The following is a 9,188-nucleotide window of genomic DNA, read 5'->3' on the forward strand; positions in this document are numbered from 1 at the left end:
TACAGGGTGTATAAGGAATGGTCAAAAGGATTATAGTGATGCTTTATTTGAGTCAATTTTAGCTGATTGGTTCTATTAAGCTACAACAAGACACAAAAGATCATTAGAATAATATTTCTATCTTTGTAATAATAATTTTTTTGTACTGTGTAAGAATATTTTACATGAAAATAAAATATTTTATAAAATTATTAGGACTTTATAATTTATATTAATTACCCAACTTAAAAATATTATAATGTTGGTATTTATAAATGCCAAATGTTTGATTAAGAGAATCATTTTTTTTTTTGTGGTCCCATTTTGTACCAATTTAATATTTCTAGAAAAAGAGAAGAAAAGAGCTTTATCAAATAGCAGGTCGTCACTTGAGAAGAATTATACAAGCTGAGCAAGATAGATGCTCAGCCAATTTAAGAACTTCTTTGCAACAACAGTCAACTTCCACGATAAATACAATGTCAGAAGCTACTACTTCTCCTGTGCAAAATGAAATTTCAAGTAAAACATTGGTACCAAGTTTATTAACTTGTACTTATAATTCAAATAATAGCGAAGTATCTATGATTAATAGTTTATATCTGAGACTGTGAATAACATCGCTACCTAGTACAACTATTTCAAATGACAAAATTGGTATATATGCGATAAATTAAGAACTTGGAATGTAGAATTTAATGTATCTCATAATTGTTTAAACAAATTATTAACTATTTTAAAAAGTGAGGATCTGGATCGAAATTTACGAAATAAACGTTTATTATTGAATATCAGAAATATATAGGTACTGCATATGATTATTTACAGTACCTATACGGTGTAGGTTTTTTCAAAAAGACAAAATTTGCATGTAAATCTATAGACGGTATATTATGTTCCCTTTGTTAACGAAACGAATTATCTAGGTCAACGCCGCCTGCAGATGTTTACTCGTCAACACAAACACACCCGATTCCTGGAACCCACGGCTTAAAATGCTACATCTCCAAAAATGCTGAGATTTCCGATCATGAGCTTCCTTGTCAACCGCTGTACAATCAGTGTATCACAGTTACTTGTATACGTACCATGCGTTTACTCTCTTCGTGTTTTTATATCGCTTATTATATGTTCAACAGTATTTTACAATTAATCAATTATTATCACTCTGTGTTTAATTTTTCCAAGAGTTTAATTTTTAACATTATATTTTTTTCTTGTATTACAATAAACAATTTAAAAAATATTTAAATGCATGCATGGCCCATCGGTTTTTAAGCAGAAAGTCAATTTGTCGGCGCATCAAAAGAAGCATGCTGGTGTGCGTTTTTCATGCACTGCATGCATTCGATCAATTAATGATAAATCGAATTTTAATAGACATCTGAAAAAATTCCATGATATGTATTTATATAATCTTATTTTATTTTACTATTTCAATATTAATTTATATCTATTATTTTTTACTAGGTATCGTTACCGTATTGGCTCATCTCAGACCTACTGTACAGTTTGTTCAACCAGCGCGATCGAGTTTCAACCAGTCTCGTATTGTCCAACCTGCTCCACTGCATGGCGACATCCAAATTGCGCCCAGCATTTTTGTTTCTGATGTCATGGCCAGAGGATCACACATGATATCAGAGGACGAAATGTGTCTGGCGGCCATGGAAGTATTCAAAAGAGACGAAGAAGTGCATGACGCTAATACAGGCTAGTTTTATTTTATTTATCAGACCCGAATTAATTAGATTTTTAAAAGACCCACCGATAGATGTATTTTGTCCACCGTGGATTATTTACATTTATTTTTAAAGATACGTATATCGTAAGATTTAGTTTACAAGTTTTTTGAAATACGGTACTGTTAAATTTATTTTAATAGGTTTTATTTATCAGGCACTAGTTAAATAGATTTTTAATAGATTTGATACCATATATTTTAGTTTATCAGATATTAATTAGATTTTTTTATTTTTAAAGATTCTTATACAACTGTGGGGGATAATGGTAAACGTATTTCATCTGCCAACACCGTATCAGCTGCTAGGGCGAAAAGGCACGTATGGATATGGTGCAGATCCCCGGGTTCGTCGAGATTTCGTTTTCCATGAGCCGAAAGATCGTGTGGTACTAAGCGAAAAATATTAACAATGTTCACTTATCACGAGTTTATCCGCTCGCTCGAGCCTGAGCTAAACAATCTGTTTAAGACAAGTGCACGGGTCCACCCGATCAAATATAATGAAGAGTCATTGTCTCGAATTCAAGGCGTGGGAAAACACTCAGAGGCACCCGATTTTGATATACGCTGATTTCGAATCATTGTTAGCAAAAACCGAGGAGGAGAAGGGGAAAAATACAAAGATAATCCAAAAACACGAGGCGATGAGCTATAGGATTTTAGTAAAGGCAAGCGAGGACGTAACAACGGAGCTATAAGATAAATACAACATACCGACAGAACCGGTGATATACCGAGGAAGCGAGGATTGTAATGAGGACGTGACGAAACATTTTGTTTATAGTATTGTGGACATAGGTAATGAAATCGACAAACTGCTCAAAACAAACACTCCTATAATTGTCACTGTGGAACAACAAAAAACACACGAAACATATCATACTTGTAATTTATGTGACTGTATTTTTTCCGATAAAAACCCTAAAGTTGCAGATTATTATCATTTGTCGGGAAAATTTAGACAAACATTATGTAGTGCGTGTAATCTTAAACTCAAAATGCCTAAATTTGTAACAGGATTTTTCCACAATTTGTCAAATTATGATGCACATTTTATTGTTACTCGTCTTGGCTATGATACAAAAAGTATTTCGGTAATACCGAACACTGAAAAAAAGTTTATTTCATTTTCAAAATACATCAACAACACCTTCAAAATACGGTTCATAGACACTTATCGATTCATGGCTTCGAGTCTATCTTCACTTGCCGAAGGTTTGAAAACACTTGGTCTTGAGAATTTCCGTGAAACCTCAAAAGTGTTTGCAGATGTTAGTGACACGGAAAGGTGTGTATCTATATGAATATACCGATAGTTGTGGCAAGTTATACGAGACAAGATTACCATGGTAGAGAGATTTTTACAGCGTATTGACTGAGTCGGGGGTAAAGGAGGACGATTACATGCATGCGAAGGAGATCTGGGATCACTTTGGATGCAGGTCGTTGGGCGACTACAGTGATTTATATCTGAAAATTGACGTGTTGTTGTTGGCGGATGTTTTTGAAAATTTCCGTGACATGTGCGTGTCAACATATGATCTAGACGCAGCCCACTATTACACCGCACCAGGGTTGATCTTTCATGCTATGTTGAAATATACGAAGCAGAAACTGACACTTTTGAATGATTACGACATGTTGTTGATGTTTGGGAAAGGTTAGTATATCAATACTATTTTTATTTTTAAATTTCACATATAATAATCGTATATATTTTGTATAGATATTCGTGGTGGACTGGTGCATGCGAGCATGATGTATGGAAAGGCGAATAATGTTATGACTCCAGATTATGACGTGACAAAAGATAAATCATGGACAATTTATCAGGACTGTAAGTATAATTTAATTTTTCCAACTTTTTTAACTTTTTTTTTTTAATTTCATAGGTAACAACTTGTACGGTCAGGCAATGTCGGAACACATGCCCTATGGTGGGTTGAACTGGGTTGAGCCTAATTTAGATGGACTTAATGACTTGAAGGCTAAATCTTATAGAGAACGAGTGTACGAGGTGGATGTGACTTATCCCAAAGAGTTACATGATAAACACAACGACGTACCTTTCCTGCCACAAAGCAGTATACCACGTGGATCAAAGGTGCGAAAATTGATGGCCACATTTGAAAAGAAAAGAAATTATATTGTACACAATAGGAACCTGCAGCAGGCGATTGAGAACGGGTTGATAGTTGAAAAGGTAAATATTTTTATTTTACAAGATTTTAAACAGATTTTTTAATTTTTTTTAATTTATTATAGGTACATCGAGTTTTAGAGTTTAGCCAGTCGGATTGGCTGTCAAAGTATATTGATCTGAACACTAATTTGAGGAAGGAGGCATTTTTAAAAATCCAGTGCTAGTTCGCCCATGTTTCTGTGTCCACTGTAGATAATTCTTTATTAAAATATTTATTGTTTGCTCCAAGAACACATTGCATATCTGCGATAGCCGACGACATAATTTCAGGTTTATTAAATGTATACATAAGTCCTATACGTGTGTACTAATAACAGTTTTGCAATAATGTGTTGAGTGAGCACTTACAACATTTTTACCACCTATGAAATTTTTCTTGCCATATTGGGTGTGTGTTAAATAAATGTGTTAAGTACAGCTTTAATTTATTTATCTTTAAAATTTCCTCTACTCAAAAAGAGTTCTTATAAATTATTGATAGGGTAAATAAGAAGTGCATCACAACTATTCAATTTGGCTTAATTATTCCATAATCTCTTCAGTGATACATACAAAATTTAAAAAAATGAATTGGCTCTACTGTAAAATTCATTATTTTTTACATACAATATTTTTAAATTAAGCCATCGATATGTTCCATGATTCGGTAATGAATTTTCATCAAATAATCCAGTTGTTCGATTTATTTCAGCTTTTAATTGAGCCACGTCAAGTCCCTGGATACCGATTGCTGTACTAGTTTCACCACAGTTGTTAAAATATAGTTCCGACATACGATTTTCACAATTTAATAAAGACTTATTACTTGATTGAATATTATTTTCAAGCAATTGTATTTTTACATGAAGATAAACAATATTACTTTTCAAAGTTTCAATTTCTTTCTGTTGGAGTTTCACATCATTTAGAATCGTTTTGTTACTTGACTGAATATCTGATATAATTCTTCTATAGTATCACTCGCCTGAGAACTACCAAACACGTTCATAGTTATAAAACGACTGACACTATTTTTTAACATCACATGTATTTATCCAAGTATTATGCGTATTATCAAATCCTAACCAGTTGACTTATATTTGATTCTCTTTTTTACGTATAATTTTTTCAATTAAATATTCGTTTAGGAAATTTGTCCTGTATACTTCTTCAGAGTAAAAACAACCAGCTATAGGTTTACCCATATAATCTTGTAATTGATAAGTAACGGGTAATATTTTATTTATTTTGATAATCTCAAATATTTCCATAGACGTGTTTGGTAAATAACCTTTTGTAAATACGGCTTTTTGTCTACTTATACGAACATTATCACCAACTTTGAACTTAATTTTTACATTATTAATTTTACATTGTTTACCACCGAAGCGGAGTTGGAATCTGCTTGTATTGGTGTTATTCCTATAGTCCTATGTCGTGAATTATTGTATTCGTCGAGTAACTTTGGTAAAATTGAAACCCATTCGTGTGAGCCCCACGTAGTGAACTCCTTATACATTTTCCCCTTCAAAGTACGGTTGAACCTACTAAGGCGATACTGGCCTTTAGAATACTGAAAGTTGAATATTTGTGTATTCCATACTTGGTCATAAAAGCGTCAAAAGTGGTGTTGTAACATTTTTTCCTGTTATCCACTTGTAAAAGTTTTGGTGAACGATCAAGTAATATTGTAGCCATCGCGCTAGTAACTTTTTTTCCCTGATTTTTTCTTTAATGGTTTCGTCCATGAAAGTTTTGTAAATGCGTCAATCATAGCCAGGATGCATTTGTAACCACCATTAATCTTTGAATAAGGAATCATTTCAACCAAGTCGGCTTGCCATAAATCATTTTTCCCATAGACGTTGACTCTACGCCTAGTGAAATTTTTCCTTGCTGGCTTGTGAAGTTCGTTACCTATTTCTAGTTTTTGAAAATTTCATGAAATTTAAAAAAAAATGAAATATTTCAATTATCATTATTTTTGTAGTTTTGTCTTGTAAAATATTAAATAATTAATCTAAATAAATTAAATACCTCATTAGTCATTGACACACATTTTTTTCTCAGTTTCAATGTATAATAATATGTTGTATTTTTTTACTGTACCTATTATTTGATGTAAAAATGTAAAATAAATAAGGAATAGGTAGGTATATTGTATCTGTACCATGTACGTGGTAACTTATATAGTTATATGTTAAAAATCAGATCAGAGTTTTCTTGATCATGAATCCTTATGACATGTATTTGTATAATTGTATATAAAAAAAACATAATAAAAATATAAATATAAAAATCGAATATAAATTTAAAAAAAACACTTGGGTATAACGTTTATCATATATGTTATGTTATGAAGATCATTGTTTCTTATTAACGATAACATATATTATAATTATGTAAAAAAACATAATAAATATTAAAAGAATCCAGTACTTAGGTATATATTATAAAGATCATAGTTTTCTTGCTAATGATTTACATGAAATTATATAAATTATAATTATAATTTATATATAATAAAAATATAAAACAAAATAATATTTAAAAAATATAAATGAAATAATTAATAAAAATCCAATATTTCACAAAACATTGAAATATTTCACAACTTAGTGAAATATTACTCATACTTCAAACACTAGCTATTTCCCGTTTAGACATTTGGAACTCGTTTTATTAGTCCGACCTCACGTAATTTGTCGAAAATCGATATTATTTCGTTTGTTACGCCTGTATTTCCAGCTGCCTTTGACGCTAGAAGTAGACGTAATCGATCGACCAACTCGTTTGGATTGTCCCAATACACTAACTTATTTTTCTGTAATTGCATAGACAGTCCACTGCCTGAAGGAAATAATTGACTGATGATTGATGTATATTTAAAGTCACTCTTTTTTATTATTATTTTTCCTATACTTATATGTGCTGATGTTTGAATCAATATAGATATACACACCTATATCGCTATCAGTATAAACAAGAGGGTTTTTCAAAAATAATAACTGAATAAGACCCGAGGTTAATGGATAAACAGTACCGTCCATAAGTATAGAGTTTTTCATGAATTTTATTTCTTTATCACCCAAGATAATAAGACCGTTTGGAAGTTTTTTCGGACCATAGATTTTATCCAAGTCTGTAGACTGAAGCCAATTTTCAATTTCTTGTTGATAGTCGTCATTAAATGAGTTTTTTGACTTGACGTTAATATTTTCTTTGTTCGATGTCAGTTGGGGTTTATTCGATATTTTAGTTAATGGATCGATAATTGGTTTTAATGTCTGTGTCATTAATCGTTGAACATCATCCGAGCCGGTTTTCAATGCGATATATTTACGTTTAATACTTTCCTTAGCTTTAACTAGCTCATCTAAAACAGTAGTTGCCTCAGTCATGACTGCGTTTTAAATGATAATATTTTTTATGTACAACGTCTTATATAACTACATAAGTATCGAATCCAAAACGACAACGCCCGTTTCACGATCGCTATCTTTACAAATTATGATAAATGTAAACCTCTCGCGGTTCCAACATGTCACACAGAAATGTTTAAATTGTATATATGTCATATCACCCGAACAGTGCTCGTTGTATACATGTTTTAAATTGGTTTCATCCTGCTTGAATAATACTATTAAATTAGCGTCGTCACGTATCAACTGTTTAGGTAGGTACTTTTGAATAACTCTGAGCCAGATAAAATTTATCTATTTTATTGTGACGACCTCGAGAAAAATACTCCCTTATAATGTTTTTTTGTTCACTGATAACATCGTTCAAGATAAAAATTGAATTCGGTAAGACTTGCTCGGGTGAAATAACTTTATCGTTCTCGAAAAAAGTAAAAATGTTAATACCCTCAATGCCGTCAATAATACGTTTTAATAACTTATATTTTGGCTATATATAGCTCGCGATGATATTATTGTATTATATTATGTGTAACACAATTTTTAATTTTTCAGTCGGGTCAATACCGATGTGTACAAACTGACGGGATACAAAGTTGAGTGTGTAGCTTGTTGTTTCGATGAGTTCAACAGGTAGCAGTGGCGTACCCCAGGGGGGGGGCTTAGAGGGCTTCAGCCCCCCCCATTGGCCGTGTTATGGAATACATTTTATATTATAAAATACAAAGTACCAACCATTATATTCCTAAAAAACAGTGTTGAATACAACGTTGAACGTATTATCTTAAGTAACAACGACCTATTATAAGCAATAATCGTATAACATATTTTTTATAATAAATCAGTCCCTACTTCCTACTAATTAAATATATCACTAATATATTATGTATGTGTTATAAAAAGTATATAATAATGAAATATTACAATTAACTGCTATAAGACTTTATTGAAAATTGTTTGTTAAGATGATGTTAAATTTTGATTTACTTTTTTTAGCCCCCCCCCATTCGAAAATCCTGGGTACGCCACTGACAGGTAGTGACCGTGGCACATAATATCTATTCATAATATTATAATGTCTTCTTCTTGTATAACACTGCGTTGTCTTCGATTGAACTAGCCATGTTTTTAATAACTGTTTATTATATATACAATAAAGACTTGGAAAAATTATAAACACTGAACAATTATTATAAAGACTTGGATAAACGTGGGGGAGAATTGTACGTGTGTAAGCCTAAAGACAGACTGATTGAATGCCGATTCTTACAAAGCCATATATCTATTAACCAATGTAGTTACGCTGTAGACATTTCTGATATTTAATAATACACGTTTATTTTGACAATTTTGTCTTTTTGAAAAAACCTACATCGTACTGTAAATAATCATATGCAGTATATATTTCTGATATTCAATAATACACGTTTATTTCGTGAATTTCGATATTTTGAATAGATCTACACCATTCTAAAAAAAATAATCTTATGCAGTAGATATATCTCATAGTTAATAATATACGACAATTTAGTGAATTGTGGTATTTTAAAAAAAAACCTACTCCGTACTGTAAATAATCATATGCAGTATACAGGGGTGGATTTACCCATAGGCCACCAAGGCACTGGCCTAGGGCGCAATTTTTTAGTTAATTTTTACTTTTTAGTTTTCATAATTTCATAATTCTATTTACCTAAATTTATATTTTATATTATTTTTTTTTCGTATACAACTTGCATGAAACTGGAGAATGGCTCACGTAGTCACGTCACAGTAACGTTTTAATATATAAGCTATAATAACCTTGCCGTTTGAGTTTAATCCTGCGACCAGCTCGCGCCGCGCTGCGCCGCCACCCGCTAGA

This window comes from Acyrthosiphon pisum, chromosome A1 (assembly GCF_005508785.2).
Source record: "Acyrthosiphon pisum isolate AL4f chromosome A1, pea_aphid_22Mar2018_4r6ur, whole genome shotgun sequence".
Taxonomy (NCBI): Eukaryota; Metazoa; Arthropoda; class Insecta; order Hemiptera; family Aphididae; genus Acyrthosiphon; species Acyrthosiphon pisum.